The following is a 16,722-nucleotide window of genomic DNA, read 5'->3' as shown; positions in this document are numbered from 1 at the left end:
TATGCATCATACATATATGTATAGTAAAAGTATAAAAACAGAACAAAAGAATATATGCAAACTTTAGGAGGAACTTTACCACTGGGAACAGGGAGGGAGGGGAGTAGGATTAGAAAGAGGATATCAACTCTAACTGTAATGCCATATTTCTTTAAAAAACAAACAAAAACTCCACAAAAACTCTAAAGCAAATATGATAAAATGTTAACATCTGTTAATTCAGGTAGTAGTTACGTGGATATTTTGTTATATCACTGCAGGTACTTCTCCTGCATGGTTGACATATTCCATGACAAAAATAAACAAACTATAAATATGTAAAAAAAAATTTAGAAGAAAAAACAAAAAGTACTTTCCTATGTATACGTCCCATGGTAGGCCCTCTTAAAACAAGCTGAATATGTAGATGATATGAAAGCAATGAAGGAATAAATCCTATACTTTTGAGGTCCTACTGTGTAGAATTTTGGAGTCAAATAGTGGAAGTTCAAATAACAACTCGGCCACCTACAAACTGACCTTGGGCAATCTTCAAACTTCCTAAGCCTGTTTGCCCACATATAACTGGAGCTAACACCACCACCTACTCAAACAACTGCGGTGAAGCTTAACGAGATAATCAGTGTTAAGGGCTTGTCTACCATTTTACTTCCCTCAGTAGAGTTCTAGAATAGTGAACATGTACAAAGAGAATAACTTCACTTTGAAGATGATACGGCACAGTACCTTTTGCACTTCTATATACATTATCAATGTAAAAAAGACACTGCTTTCCTAGTGTCCAAGGACAGAGAACGAATCAGTTTTGCCATCACAAGAAGGCAGAAGGTAAAGGCAGACTGCCCTATTACTATTACATCAATTTGTTTTAATCATCTTAACATCACCATAATAACAGCCACCATTTACTGAGTACTATGTGCAAGGTACTGTTCTAGGCTCTTTAAATACATTAACTCACTTGATATATCAGATAAAGTTTTATATAAGCTATAATAAGAGACAAAAATAGTAGATACCTTAAGATTATGAATTCAAAGAAAATTTCTTTCAGGTAAAAAAAAAAAAAATTAGGGAAGGTTGCCTGGAAAAGGAGAACCTGGTATGCAGATTTGAAGGATACATAGGTCAGAAGATACACAGAGAAAAAGAGAAGGGAGGGAGTGGTAAAGAGTGAAAATGCCATAAGGAACAGAAAGTATCTTCATAAGGCTGGATCATAGGATACATGACAGGCAAGAAGAAAAAGAATAAGCAAGTGAGCTACGACACCAAAGAAAAGACCTTGAGTGTCCATTTAGGATTAAACAAACATCTATTAAATACCATGTTTCTAGTAAGGTACCCTTTGCATTTATTCATATACAAAGCTGATTAAATATAGTAAAAACCTGGCAATGGGTTTTTGGCAAGAAAGTGACTTGAGAACCGTGGTTCAGGAAAATTAATCTGGTACTTTATGTAATATCCCACACATAATTCCTCCTCTTAATCTCTACTATGGATGGCTAATGACGCCCAGTTTCTCAGTTCCACCCAGACACCCAAGCCACAAATCTGAGATGTCTTCTAATACTTCCCTCTCCTCATCACAGACTACTCATTCACAATTCTACCTCCTAAGCCTTTCTCCAATCAACAACCTTCATTGTCACTGTCTTATTTCAAGCACTAATCATTCTTTCCTGAAAAAGCCTCCTAAGTGACCTTCAAACTCCCATCTGTATTCCTCACTGCCACCTACATAAACTACCTAAATACACCTGATCATAATGCTCACCTTTGCTTAAAATTGTGTCTTCCAAATTGCCTACAAACCACACAGAATTGGTAAATTCTATCAATCTGGCTCATATGTACCTTTCCAGCCTCATATTCACATGTACCCTACAATGCCCTCTGCAAACTACTTTCCAGCATACACATAATAGTTTTTCATGCTTTTGTACCTGTATATGTTGCTCTTCCCTCTACCTCAAATGACCTTCTCCCATGTCCACTCCAATTATTCATTCAAGATTCAGTTTAAATATCATCCCTCTCAACTGTCTTTAGTGGGGAGATTTGATGAGCCCTGCAATAGCGTAATTGACAGACATCATACACTACGTACACCACTACAACCCAGGACCCAGATTTAAAATACTATATAAGGACACTGAATTTCCTATCCATTTAATAATTTCATTAAGAATCTAGAGAAAATTCAAATTCAAGAAAGTTCTAACTTCAACCAAGTTTTCCCCTTTTTATAAAACTGAATGGCAAGAAAAAATATTCTTAAAATTTGACAAATCTAGATTTGGGGAGTTAAGATTTATCAAAGGAATGAACAGGTGATGAATGTTCTGCCTATCAAAGTTATTTACCATATATGAATAAACAATGAAAAATTAGATATAATAGAAATAACAAATTTTAACCTCTTTAATGATTCAGCAGTCACTTCAAATTTTTACAGCATTACTATGGTGCTATATTTTTATAATCACAAATCTTAATATAAAGTTATAATATAAAAACATAAAAAATCAGTATTTAAGCTTTCTAGCTCTTTGGACATGGGCTAAATGAGAGTTTTCCACATAATAGTGGATCTTTAAAGAGACACTTCTCTCCACATACTGAGAAAAACAGCAAAGGCCTATACATTAAGAGAAATTAAAAACTATCTCAGGCCATTATTTCTCATTTTTATGGAAGCATCATAACATACACCAAAGCCTCAAATATAACTAGCATAGAGGACATCTAAGATCCAAAGTGCTTGAAATGAATACTGCTTTAAAAATGTTAGAAATAATATCTTATGTGGGAATCAACCTTGACTCTTTTCTTTCTTATTCTATATTCAATCAATTACCTGGATCTGCCAAGTTTACCGCCTCAATATTTGTTGAATTATTCTCTGTCTACCCTTAACAGTACTACCACAGTTCACACCATCATCTCTCACCTGGACTGGACCAATTTCAACAGGTCTTCTTAAACCTAGCCTTGGCCTATTAACATCTATCTTCTACTCAGCCCCAGAATCATCTATTTAAAATACAATCCGACCATATCTCTTCCTTACTTAAAAACAACCCTTCATTGGCTCCCTATTTTTTATTTAACAAATATTTAAATAGCACTTACTATATGCTAGTCACTGCTTTAAATGTTTTAGAAGTGTTCATTTACTCCTCACAACTACCTATGAGAATTTAAATAACGAGCTTTTATATTGTTTGTGTGTGTTTGTGTGTGTGTGTGTAATGTAACACAGCTATGTAAGCAGCAGAGTTGAACACAGGCATCTGGGCTCCACAATTGGGGCCTTTATTCACTGCACTATGCTGCCTCCCTATTTCCTGAAGTCCACATGCTTTAACACAGTTTATAAGGTCTTTGATTAGTATCTGGTCCCTTCCCACATTTCAAGTCTTATTTCTAACCAAGCCCCACTTTGCTCAAACTCCAGTAACACTGAGCACCTTGTAATGCATGCCTTCCCTCTCCTCATTTTGTGACCTTTATGATTTTACTGCTGCTGTCCCGTCTGGAGTACTTTCTAGCACCTCAGCACAGTTCTTATAACAGAGTGCACTGAACACACTCTGATGAAAGAATGAATTTTTAATGCGTCATAAGAAATAATAAACAAAAATGTTCTACTATTAATTACACTGGTAGACATATAAAACATGAAAACACCAAATATCTTAGAATTCAAGTCTCCAATACACCTAATGGTTATCCTGTTAAAACACACACAAACAACAACCAAAAAAACCTCCCCCGACCTTGGTTCTCCTCAACTCTTTCTTGCTCCTTCCGAACACCCATATCTGCTCAACAGCCCAAAACAAAAAACACCTCAATTCTTCACCTTCCTCATTCCTTGTTTCTCTTACTTCCCATATCAAACTGGTTACTAATTTATACATACTCAATCCCTTTCAAATCCATTCTTTCAACCTGCACTGCCTCTTAAGTAGTCTCCACAAGTCTATCTACCTCCATCCACTCCACAGCTGCATCTTCCACAATGCTGACAGTAGGCTTTTTAAAAGGGAAATCTAATGATGTCACTTATCATAACTTAAAATCATCCTCTGGCACCTCAAGGGTAAAAACTGGTTTCAGTAAGCTTCTCAACTAGGAAGCTTACTGACAATGCAGATATCCCAGGTGCTCCCCACCACGGAATTTTTATTGCTTTTTATTGTATGAGTCTAAGATGAAGTCTGCAAACGAAGATGGTCCATGTGCCAACCCACTTCACAGGCCAGATCAGGGTAATGCTCTCACTCCTCTATACTCACCAATCACTCCAGCCATACTGAACTACAGCTACATGTAACTTCCCTCACTAACCAAGGTGTACTTATGAGACTAGGTACAAATTACTCCCCAAACAACATGACAAGATTTCTTCAAAAATGTTTAACCAACATCTTCGTGAAGACCTCCTTGAAAACTTTGGGCCCTCAGGACTTCCCTGGTGATCCAATGGGTAAGACTCCTCACTCCCAATGCAGAGGGCCGGGGCTCGATCCCTGGTTGGGGAACTAGATCTCACAGGCATGCTGCAACTAAGAAGTCCGCACAACGCGACTAAAGATCCTGCGTGCTGCAACTAAGACCTGGTGCAACCAAAATTAATAAATAAATATTTTAAAGAAAGAGAAAACTTTGGGCCCTCATCTCACCAAGTACATATTTTGATTATAGCACTATTATGCTACCTTTGCATGTTAAATATGTGTTCATAAATTTTAAGATCTTTGAGGGCAAGGGCTGACAATCATGTTTGTATCCCCAATGCTTAGAATATAATATATCTAAATAAATGTTTGCTGGACAGAAAAATTGATGAAAATTTAAAAGAGAAACAAAAATATGTAATGGTACTGAATAAGTTCCTTTTTAAAGTAGAAGCCCAATGATATTTTCTGTACAAGTGATACAATGGAAGGGCAAGATATAAAAACAACTGAAAGAACTGTAATAACTGCAATTCTCAAGAATTACCTTGCACTCAAGTTATAAATTCTCCTTAGGGTAAAATAAATATCTTTCAGGACACAGATCTACCAGTTCTGTTTTTAAAATAAGAGTCCAATTGGTCAAAAATACCGTCTTTTCTGCTGCAGTATTTACAAGCTTTTTGAGGGAAAGGGAAGAACAAGGAGGATTCAAATACTAGCACAGCACCAATGAATAAGATACCCTATTTGCTTTGCTTCTCAGATTACAGCAGTCTCCCTCCAAACAAGCCCCCAAATGTGGAGCTCTTCTCTAAAATCCCAACACTGAACTTTACTCTCAGAGTAATTTCTAGACGGATATATAATTCACTTAAACATAGCTCCTTCAAAGGCTTTCTCGGATCTTTATTCTCCAAACCACTGTTAAAATATTTTATATTTTTAAAAAGCTAGAAAAAATTGGGGGTTATTTAAATTAATAATATTTAAAATTCTAAACAAAATTTTCCTGATAGTTAAAATAAAGATGTAAATTGTTTTAATAAATGGGGAAGAGGAGGTGAATCCACCTTACAGAAGAATTCCAAATAACATATGTAAACAGACACTCCCCCACACACACCCCCACCGCCGACATGGAACTGGAGTCACTTCCAAAGGATAAAGTAAGAGAAAGGTAAAATAATAACTTTATGAGAAAACTGGCAAACACTACGTTAACCAAGTGATGAAATATCATGTAGCCTCTGACATGATGTGATGACAAGTGCACTCCACCTCTGTGGTATTTTTTCCAAAAACCCATAACCCATCTAATCATGAAAAAACACCAGACAAACCCAGTGTGGAGGACATTTTACAGAATACCTGACCAGGACTCCTCAAGACTGTAAAAGTCACGAAAAACAAGGAAAGACTGAGAAACTATCACAGACCAGAGGAGAGTGAGGATAAAAGACAACCAAATGCAACGTGGTACCCTGGATTAAATCTGCAACAGAAAGAGGCCATTAATGGAAAAACAGTGAAATCCAAATAAAGTCTGGAGTTTAGCTAATAGTAAATACCAAGATTCACAAATGTAGCACAGAAATGTAAGATGTTAACAATGGAGGAAATTGGATGCAGGGTATACACAAGAACTCTCTGCACTATCTTTACAACTTGACTACAAATCGAAAACTATTCCAAAATAAAAAGGTTTCTTTAGAAAGAAAAACAGAAAAAACTGTTTGGGATTATTTAAATAATATTTAAAAGTACAAACAAAATTTTTCTTAAAATAAAGATATAGGGCTTCCCTGGTGGCACAGTGGTTGAGAGTCCGCCTGCCGATTCAGGGGACGCGGGTTCGTGCCCCGGTCTGGGAGGATCCCGCGTGCCGCGGAGCGGCTGGGGCCGTGAGCCATGGCCGCTGAGCCTGCGCGTCCGGAGCCTGTGCTCCGCGGCGGGAGAGGCCACTACAGTGAGAGGCCCGCGTACCACAAAAAAATAAAAATAAAAAAATAAAGATATAAATGTACTCTGCAGTTTAAATAACATGCTTATGAGCAATATAATTTTATATTAAAAAAAGGAATTAGTCCATTTGGCATTGATTTACATAGCACTTCTTGCCCTACTAAGAAACTCTGAAGTCATCTCTGGTTTCAGATACACATAATGGATAAAGGGGAAAGAATCCCTAATACTAATTCTTAAGAAATACATTTAAAACTATAAGAGCTATATTAATGTATTAATAACTGCTTATTTATGATTAAATTGTATGTTAATTCTCTTCCTTAAAAAAAGTCTCTAACAATGAAAAATATCTACTGAAGGGTTTACAGGCCTTTTATCCAATAATAGCAACCACCCTATGAGTTACATTCTGTCAATGTTATCCATTTATAGATTAGGAAACTGAGGCTTATTGCTCAAGGCTCATAGCTGATAAATTGTTGAGTTAGGATTATAATCTAAAATATTCATTTTTGGTTTTAGTCAACAGCTTTATTTAATTTTCTCTGATAATGTTAAATGTATAGCTTTTTCCCACCCTTAAGAAATAAGTTAACCAAAAATAATAATAATAATCAATACAATTGACTCTTTTTTTATTGGCCACATCACATGGCTTGTTGGATCTTAGTTCCCCCACCAGGGATCAAACCCAGGTCGGTCCCCAGTAGTGAAAGCGCAGAGTCCTAACCACTGGACCGCCAAGGAATTCCCAATACAATTGACTCTTTTATCTTCACTTTCCCTTCTTCTGCAGTCAGCACATTTTTGATAAAATAAAAACAACTATGGAAGGGAAGATGAAAAGATAAAATATATGCCTTATGCATACAAAATACTAAAATCATATCCTTTTATTCTTTGCCGCAGATTAAAAGTGAATTTAATCCACAACATGCAAATCCTTAATAACATAAGCTTTCAATTAAATTCCTTAAAAATTTCCCAGATTCTTAATTTCACTGTTATCAAAAGACAGTCTCTCAGAAAATTTCTTAACAGCCTCAGTTAACTGTCAGTAATTCTTGTCAGCACATAAGCGCTCAAGGACCAGCTAATCAAAATGCAAAGAACAGAAACGCAAATGTAATTTATCCAGTTGGGTTAATTCATTTCTTATAGGTGAGAGTTTTGTGGCCCTGAAACAACTATGTCATAAGTATGACCCTGTTCCTGGGACAACATAAAATCTCTGTAAAGGAAGTATGAACACTTTTCCCTCCTTCACCTTAATTCCAGAGAGATCACTGGAAGTTAGCCACTACAAAGAACTATAGGATATCTCATTTCCTTTCACATAACCCCATATTCAATCAAATGCAAAAAGTATTTATTTACTTATTAATACCACTTGTATGTATTTAAATAGATTTAATATTGATTTACTGATATTATTACTACTACTTGTATGTATGCAGCAAGTACTTATTTACTTATTAATATTACTATAAAGCAGTATTAGGCATTTTCTGCAAGTCCCTATTCAAATGCCTTATGCAAGCAAAATAGTTACAATATAGACCATGTTAATAAATGCCAATTTAAATGATGCAGGCAATAAATGCCACCAGTTTTCACCATTTTAGAAAAGAAATTAACAAACATAAAAATAGTTTTGAAAAGAGTCCATTCTGTCAAAAGAAAACGGAATGTTTGTTTGATCATGCAAGGCAATACCCAAGTGATTCACTGACTACAATATTTACCTCATTCTAGCTACTAACCCAACATGTGACCTTGGGAAAAGAAATTCTCTGAATTTTAGTTCTCTCATCCATAAAAAATACTATTCTATCTCAAAAAGCAGCTGACAGAACAAATGCCATGTTCAATATATTTACAAAGTTCTAGGAAAAGGTTTACAACAATGTTAGATGACAATAACTTTAGAGGATACTTTTCCAGAAGTATCCTTGACAAATCCACAAATCAATCCTAAATAGGTAAGTTTCAACTAAAAGCCACCAACTTTTAAAGAGAAAACAATAAATCAAAATAATAAGCCCTTATGATACCTGCATCCAATGACTATAAAGCATTTCACCAATATCAATTAAAATTTGTAACTGCCGTGGCAAGGTTAAAAATTATACACACAGCAGAAGTTAAACTAAGGTTCCACTTAAATGACTAGCCAACATGCCATATCAAACCAGCAACAAAGCTAAAAGAATTCAAAAAGCCTTCACTGCAGTTACCTGTTACGCTTATGTAATATAGCATCTTTCTTCATGAAATACAGATTTCTCAAAACACTTGGACTTCAGCAACTAAGATTCACTCTACAGCTAAGCATCTTCAGGAGAATAGGTTTACTTTTTCTTTTCAGAAGTCCCTATATCATCAGTTTTTTTGTTTGTTTTTGTTTAGTTTTATTTTAAATAGAGCAATTTTTAAAGTAAAAAAAAGTTGTATAGTAAAAGTGGCAAAGAATTCCCACTTTAACTATTTCTCTCTCTCTAAAGTGCATAAAAACAGATTACCCATCATAATGAAATATTTTCACAACAGAAACTTACAACCAAGTAAAAAAATCTCTTTTAGGACCACAGCGGACATGACAGGCGTGGTTTAAAACCAACTGAGCCTCAAGTCCCTTTGGCAAAAGAGTGCATGACTCACTGCTTTAGAACTCAATGGGAAGAACTGGAAAATTCACTCTGATTGCCCTAAGATTTTGTTTTGGATTTGTTTTTTAAGATATCTCCATCCTAATGCTGACAACTGCCACAGTTTCTATGGCTTACCTATTGAGATTAAGATGACAAATTCTGAATAATATGAACCACAGGTAAACAAAAAGTAAGGTCCTATATTTTCTTGGACACTGAAAATATGAGCCATAAGGTAAAGTCATATATACAGTATTATTTATTGCATAAGAGAGAGCAACACTTACACTGAAAAAATATAGACAATGAAACACGGATATTCTAGCTGGAAAACCAAAAATTATCAGATACTTATTTTTCCCTTCCAGAAAACATCTCTAAATCTTTTATATACCAGAGTAATTGTATCTGGAAAAAAAGATACCAAGTAAGTCTACTAAAAAATTAACCCATCCCAATCTCATTATAAGTTTTATAAGTATAGAATTATGAAGAATTTTAAAAACTGCTCTCCAAATTAAGCAAAAGATTCTGCCACATGTACCAGAAGCACACATAGATACACATTTGTAAGTAAAAGCTCTCTTACTTAAGTAAAATTATTTTAAACTCCTAATCAACTAATAATCTACTGAAAAATCTCAGCTCTTAGTATGCTTTTAGAGCTAGAAATACTAGGGGTGGGGATATGTTAGACACATAACAGTGAATTATCATACTAACCTCATTCCTCACCACATGAACCCTTCTACTTTCTAATCACATTAAAAATAACAAAAATGTAAAAATATATCATACACTGACAAAGTCATAAGGCCCATCAAAATCACATTTACAACATGAATTTGACATTCTTCTGAGACCATCTATTCACATGAATGCTTGATACAAGACATTAAAATGACCTACCCTCTCTTACGGTAGTACCTTACTGAAAGGTCTCTTCCAAAGGACAACACAAGAGAAAGGGTCTATATAAAGAGCATTTAACACAAATTATCTTATCCTTTCTTACTCACTTTGATGTTCATTATTTAGAAATCACAGATTTACTGTTTTAATGCAAACTAAAGTTAAAGAAAACATCTGCAATGTTCTCATTAGATTTTTGCAATATTCCTACTACTATTTTTTGCCAAATATTTCTGGCATTCGTTGATCTACACTTACTTAACTAAAACAATAAAAAACATTAAGAAGTGTGTATAAATATGTGTGTGTATGTATACGTACAGATACATAGAGACAATAAGTATTTGCTTTAGAGCAGGGACATTGCTTTTTACCCCAATCATTCAATACCCACCTTGCAAAAAAGGTGGAAACTAAAAACACGAGATTTTAAGATTTACTACAGAGAAACGCCTTTGTTGTAGTACCAATTAGCATCAAATAACCTTACAAAACATAAGCAAGAGAAAAATGCTATGAAAGGGCAATCTAGCATTTCACAGCTTCTGCTCTCTTACTCCACCCAGTCTCCTCGGCTCAATGGCTGTTCACAGCAACCACAAATATTAGCCCATTTTTAAAAAAGGTGTGGGAGAGGCACCGAAATAGGGCTAACTCCATCAAAATCAAGATATACAGAAATATTCTGTGAAAAATTAAGTTCCATTCTGATTTATAAAAATAACAGCTTTGTTTCATTTAGGAGATCCTCCCCTTGTGAACAATCCAAACAATGATCATTTATAATAGAACATGAAAGAATAAATCACCCTAAACACAGATTACTCTTCTGCTTTAATAAAAACTGCAATTTGCAACTGCCAATTATTTTGCAAAACTGTGTCCTGAAAGATACCCATGAGAGATTAAAAGCTAGCTTAATGCCTTAGACCCAAATCAGAATTTTTTAAGTAACAGCTTTTAATATATTCAACATTATATCACTACCGACATACCCAACCAGGAAATTTTCCCGATTAAAAGACTGGACCCTGCAGCAATCAAGCTTGCTGCAGAAAAAAAGAAAAAAAAAAATTTCAAGCAAATACTACTGTGGCAAAAGGGGAGGGATGACATTACTGGTATGAAAGGCCCAAGCACTGTCTCCTCCGCCCTAGCCTCAAAATGAAATTCACACAAAACGATCCCACCTCCCAACAAAAACAGAATTACCAAAAATGGCACAAATTTTTTGTTTAGCCTTTAAAACGTTATAAATCTCAAGGATTGTGTGTTAAAGTAAAGGTCGGAACATCGGTAATATCTTTATTCTCTCCCGACTGCCTCTTAAGGAAAGGGGGAGGGGGGGACCTTCGCATGACATCGCCCATTGAGAACGAAACCACAAATCTGGTTCTTCGCTTCCAAAGCACAATTTCTTAACCAAAGGATTGATATAAATTGGACCCAAACCCCAACCCCAAAAGAAAATCTCCTGCCCTGCTCCCAAGGAGTTTCTTGCTAAGTCACCGAAGAAAGGCAGAATCACAAATAAAGCCAAGGCACCTTTCTGTCTTGTCTCACGATATTGAAAACCTCCTCCTCCTCTCCACTCTTCTGTCTAGAGAGAGAGAGTGAAAATTTGCCCACCACCTCAAAGGCATTTTCTCACCTGGGAGGCTACGGAAGGCACTGCGTTTCCTAAATGAGTGGGGAGATTAGATTAGAAGGAGAATGGCTGAGGGCCTCGAAGCTCAGTGCTATAACGTCAAAAGGCAACTCCCGTTGAAGGAGCCGGCGGCAGAAAAGAAAATCCTGCCTCATTTGGTGGGTGGGTGCTGCGGATGGTTCGGTGGGTCGTGCCGCTCCTCCTCAGTGGGTGCAGAGGCTGGACCACTGCACAGGGGGACCAGGGAAGGGCTGGACCATCATTCTCAGGTCAACCCCATCCTAAGGACAGGTGGGGGACAGAACGCCTGAAGGCCTGTGGGTGCCGAGGCGGCTTGGGGCTGAGCCCAGTCCCTGAGCGCCAGCCGCGGGTGGGGTGGGGACTGCGGAGCTCGCCTTCCGCGGCGGGGGAGAGGAGGGCCGAACCCTTTCCCCAAGATCAGAGAGAGACCTGCTCTCCACGCCCTTCCTACCCAAGAATACTTTTCTTGCTAAGTCACCAAGGGAGGAGGGCGATCCCTTCCCAGGGAGGGCCGCGGGTGGAGCCGCGGCGGCCCTGGCAGCCCCCGAACCCGAGCCAGGGAGGAGGGGAGCGAGGGCAGCGCCCTCCCCGGCCTGTCCCCCCTCCTCCCGTGTCTCTCACTCAACGGCCGTCGCGGCCGCCATTTTGAGAGCGAGAAGAGAAGAAGAAGGAGGAGGCGGCGGCAGGGGGAGGGGAGTATGGGAGGGAGGGGACCGGCGCAGCCACATCGTCAGGCCGCCGGGCCCGGCCCGCAGCCGCCGGAGCGCGGTGGAGAAGACAGAGGGGAGGACGCAGACCCTTGCCGCCTTACCGGAGCGCTGCACCGCCGCCTCCGCAGGGCCTCTTCCGTCCTTCACTCCCATCCACCGGCGGGGGAGGGGGAGAGGGAGAGGGAAGGGAGGAAGGAGGGAGGGAGGGAAGGAGGGAGGGGGAGGATGGCGCGCTGGGCCCTGTCCCGGGGAGGGGGAGGGGAGGGGAGCGGGCGGGCTCCTCAGCCGTTCCGGGGCTCGAGCCCACGCCTGGCGCTCGCGGTTTCTCCCGCTCGCACCCGAGCGCTCCCCTCCTTCTCCTTCTCGCTCCCTGGACCCCGGCGTCGCTGCTCGTTCGCTCGCTCACTCGCTATCTCGGCCGCCGGACTCCGCCGCCGCCCCGCCGCTCCAGCTCCGTCTGTCACAGGAGCTGCCCCAACGCCCTGACGTCACCGCGCCGCCGCCGCCGCCGCCCCAGACCCGCGGGGAAGAGGGAGGGGAGGGGAAGGGAGGGGAGGGGAAGGGAGGGGTCCCGGAGCGGAGGAGGGGCTGCGGCGCATGCGCCGGCCTTGGCCGGGCCCTCAGCCGCGCAGCCTTCCGCTTAGGCGGCGGGTTGTCGGTGCGGCTTGGCGGTACCTAGGCGTAGACGGACGAGTTTGCGCGCGAGGCGCTTCTTCTCGCCCTCAGCACGCCTCTGTAACCTGGAAAAAGGCTCTCGGCTCCCTTTTCCTAGACCCTCGTCTGACTGCTGCGGCCCCTCACGAACTCCGGCTCTCTTCACGTCCCCGCCCTGGTCTTGGCCACGAACGGCGCTCTCCCCTCTTCCCCCCGGCCAACAGAAGAGACAAGCTGGCCCCGGTGGATTCCGGGCCGCGATAGGCTTCAGAAAGCGGAGCCCGGACCAGGATGTCGCCCCTTCTACCTCCGGCCTTTGGGTTTTATTTCCCAGGGGCCGGGGGCGGGGGGGAGGAGAAGGGAGAAGGTTGGCTTGGCTTGGGGAGAAGAGCTGTTGAGGTTGAAAGGCTGATGGAATGCCTAATTATCTTCATTTTTATTATAGATTTCTAATTGGGAGAATTCGCTTTTAGATGTGATTCAGCTATTCTTTTCCTTAGTCACACACACGCACGCACACACACATCTGCGACTCTGGAAGTCTCGAAACTGATGCCCAAAGAAAGACCTGGAACTTTATCCCTACAAGGCTTGAGCGCGCGCGCGCGCGGCCGCGCGCGTGGGTGTGTTTGCTAATTTATGGGTTGAAATACTGAGGACAGGTCTTGGGGATTTGTAGTCAGTGTTTTGCACACAGACATTTGATTTAAAAGCGGCCAGGTTTGAGGTTCTGAATTATCCAATGTGGAATATCCTTTTAGTAAGAGTTGTTTAGTGTGATTATCTCATCACTAATTTGTATTGTCCAAGGAAACTCTTTTACTAAAACATAGGTTTAGGCTTGTGTTTATTGATTTTATTGCTTTCCTTTATTTAGGTAAATACATACACTGCTTTTGAGAAGCAGCTGGGTTAATGAGAGAGAGAACTTGGGTATGTGTAACTGTGACCTTGGGTAAATTACTTTCTCTGGCCCCAGTTTCTCTATAAAATAGACCTAATAAGTAACTTGTAAGGCTTTTGTGAGAATTAGGAGATGCTGCATGTGTACAGTATATGGTAATTAATGGTTACCATATACTGGTAACTCACAGGTAACTCATGTAGCAATTACTGTTACTTAATACCCAAAGAAGTTTCCTTTTATCAAGAAAGATTGTATCTCTAACCCTGCAGGTGTTCAAGAAGAATATGAGTGAATTGCCTGGAGGGTTTGGGTTCTCTCCTTTATGAAGGCAGGGAAGGAAATCAGAAGGTCTCTGGAATGTTTTTTCCAGGTTTACAGTTCTGGGATTCTCTAGCTGGGTAAGGACAGCAAGAGAGGAACAGAAGTTTGGTCTGTGCCACGTCCATAACAGTCAATAAACATGGAATAAATTAACATCCCCTGTTCTAAGAGCTGGTTCATTTTTACCTTTTAAAATATTTATTATTGCCTGACATCACGCTATTAAGATTTAATCAGCTGAGTATATCAGTTCTTATTTCTTAAATCAATGTTCTAAAAGCCAACAAAATTGCCCAGAAATCAGAATCACATTGATAAACACTGATTTAATACAAACAGCACTAACCCCCCTAAACCTTGAGCTCATAGACTCAGGTATTCAGAATACTTTAAAATGTGTATTAGGTAATTATGAATTAAACTGAGATCAGGTTTTATTTGTATAGCAATTCTTCAAAAAACAACGGACTCCCTTGGGAGGAATGCATAAAAGCTTTCTCCCTGGATTATAATTTTTCTGAAAAGAAATAAAACTGTGTTATGTGCTTAACTTGATATGGAGCGATGTGTTCTGGTTCTGTGCACTTTCTTTTCAATTGCTAAAATGATAGATGCATCTTAATAAACACTTGTCTATTGAGAATGGAGAATTAGGACATCTATGCTATTAACCATAATTCATAAGGACTTATACAGAACCTACTACATCCATCCAGGAAACATTTAATAATGAATATTTTGGGTGATGTTTCTTGAAAAAATAAGTATAAACATCGATTTTACTTAACACAATCTTACAATCTCCCCATTCATTTGAATTGCAAATCTTTATTTTTCCAGCAGACATTTTCAAAATGGAAACATTTGTTTCAGTTGCTGCAGTAAAATTAGTGTTAGTTTAAACAATTCTGCAAATAAGCTGACTGGAAGAAGCACTCTAAAAATATTGCTATTGGGGAGTGGACAAAATATCTTCTAAAAGTAGCTCCAAAGCAAAAATCTGTTAACAATGAGCACAAATGTTAACACATTATTTTGAGAATGAAACTGTCCTCTGTTTATAGGCAAACATACATCACTGTATGTGTGTACCTGATAGAAAGCAATTAGCAAATGGTGAGAAGGTAGCTTTCAGGCATACAAGTTATGTGTATCAATGTCCCATTTGAAAGAAAACCATGAACCAACTGGCAAGACTCACTCTAGGAGATTTTGGCTAAATAATTTGTGTACCTGCATTTCCCCAAAGCATGGACATGTCAGTGAGGGCAAGTGCAACTAAACCAGTCATTCTTCATCTCAGCATCATGACACCCTCATGTGTCATGAACGTCGGGAGGCCATAGAAATAAATGACAGACTATTAAAGGAGGTGAAACGCACAGCCTGGACATAGGAGAAATATTTAGAAGCAGCACCTGGTAATCTGAAACCTTAAAAAAAAATACATACATATATATATATATATATACACACACGCGCATAGAAAATAATTTTTTAAAGTGCTAACATAAAGAAACAATACAAAAGGATGTATCAGATTCATTCTAGATGTCACCTCAGTAGACCAGGCAAAGGGTAAAACAAGCTTTTTTCCCCTTCATGCCTGTACGCCCAGTAAAGTAAAAGATTAATTCTCACCTAGAGGACTCAAAGCTTTATGAAGGAGGTGATTTAAAGCAGACTTTTTAAAAACGACTAGAGGGCTTCCCTGGTGGCGCAGTGGTTGAGAGTCTGCTTACCAATGCAGGGGACACAGGTTCGTGCCCCGGTCCGGGAAGATCCCACATGCCGCGGAGCGGCTGGGCCCGTGAGCCATGGCCACTGAGCCTGCGCGTCCGGAGCCTGTGCTCCGCAACGGGAGAGACCACAACAGTGAGAGGCCCGCGTACCGCAAAAAAAAAACAACGAAAAAAACGGCTAGAGTTTTCATTCATTCATTCAACAAATATTTAATTGAGTATCTTCTATGTACCAGACCCTGTGCTGAGTGCTCAGTATACACAATGAATAAAACAAACAGAATCCCTGAGCTCATAGAGTTTATATTCTGGTGAAAGACAGAAAAAAGATGACAAAGCTATGAAGGCAATAAACAGTTTGATGGAGAAAAATAGGAAGGACCACATGAGTGAGTGTGGTAGAAGAAGACATTTCTGAGGAATGAGTGACATTTAAGCTGAGACTTGAGTAGCCAAGAGATTCTAGATTAAGGAACAAGTGCAAAGACCCTGAAGCAGGAAAATGATTGCTGTGTCCCAGGAAATTAAAGAAAGTCCAGGCAGGTGTAATGAAATGATGGTGAGAAAGGAGGCCTTTTGACTGCACTGGTCCAGGGGACACCCTTCACATTTTATTCCCTGAATAGCTCAGAGAAGAAAGAAGAAGAGAACATCAGAGAGACAGTTTGGAATCAGATAGTACAGGACCTTGAGACCATAGTAGGGAGTTTGGATTTCAT

General features: G+C 39.6%; 1 protein-coding gene across 2 annotated transcripts in view; it reads right to left on the bottom strand.

Annotated features, from left to right (window-relative positions):
* PAFAH1B1 (platelet activating factor acetylhydrolase 1b regulatory subunit 1) overlaps positions 1-12,858 on the bottom strand; it is a 73,795-nt gene extending 60,937 nt beyond the window's left edge. The window contains exon 1 of one of the 2 annotated variants that reach the window (XM_027130660.1): positions 12,481-12,858. The gene's annotated coding sequence lies outside the window, so the exon portion shown is untranslated. Of the gene's footprint in view, positions 1-11,651; positions 12,306-12,480 lie in introns of those variants that run through there. The other variant, XM_027130661.1, reaches the window with a different exon arrangement.
* Between the last annotated feature and the right edge of the window lie 3,864 nt (positions 12,859-16,722).

This window comes from Aethalodelphis obliquidens, unplaced genomic scaffold (genome assembly GCF_003676395.1).
Source record: "Aethalodelphis obliquidens isolate GAN/ISIS:26980383/991018 unplaced genomic scaffold, ASM367639v1 scaffold38, whole genome shotgun sequence".
NCBI classification, from domain to species: domain Eukaryota; kingdom Metazoa; phylum Chordata; class Mammalia; order Artiodactyla; family Delphinidae; genus Aethalodelphis; species Aethalodelphis obliquidens.
This window is presented reverse-complemented; position numbering and strand designations above follow the sequence as displayed.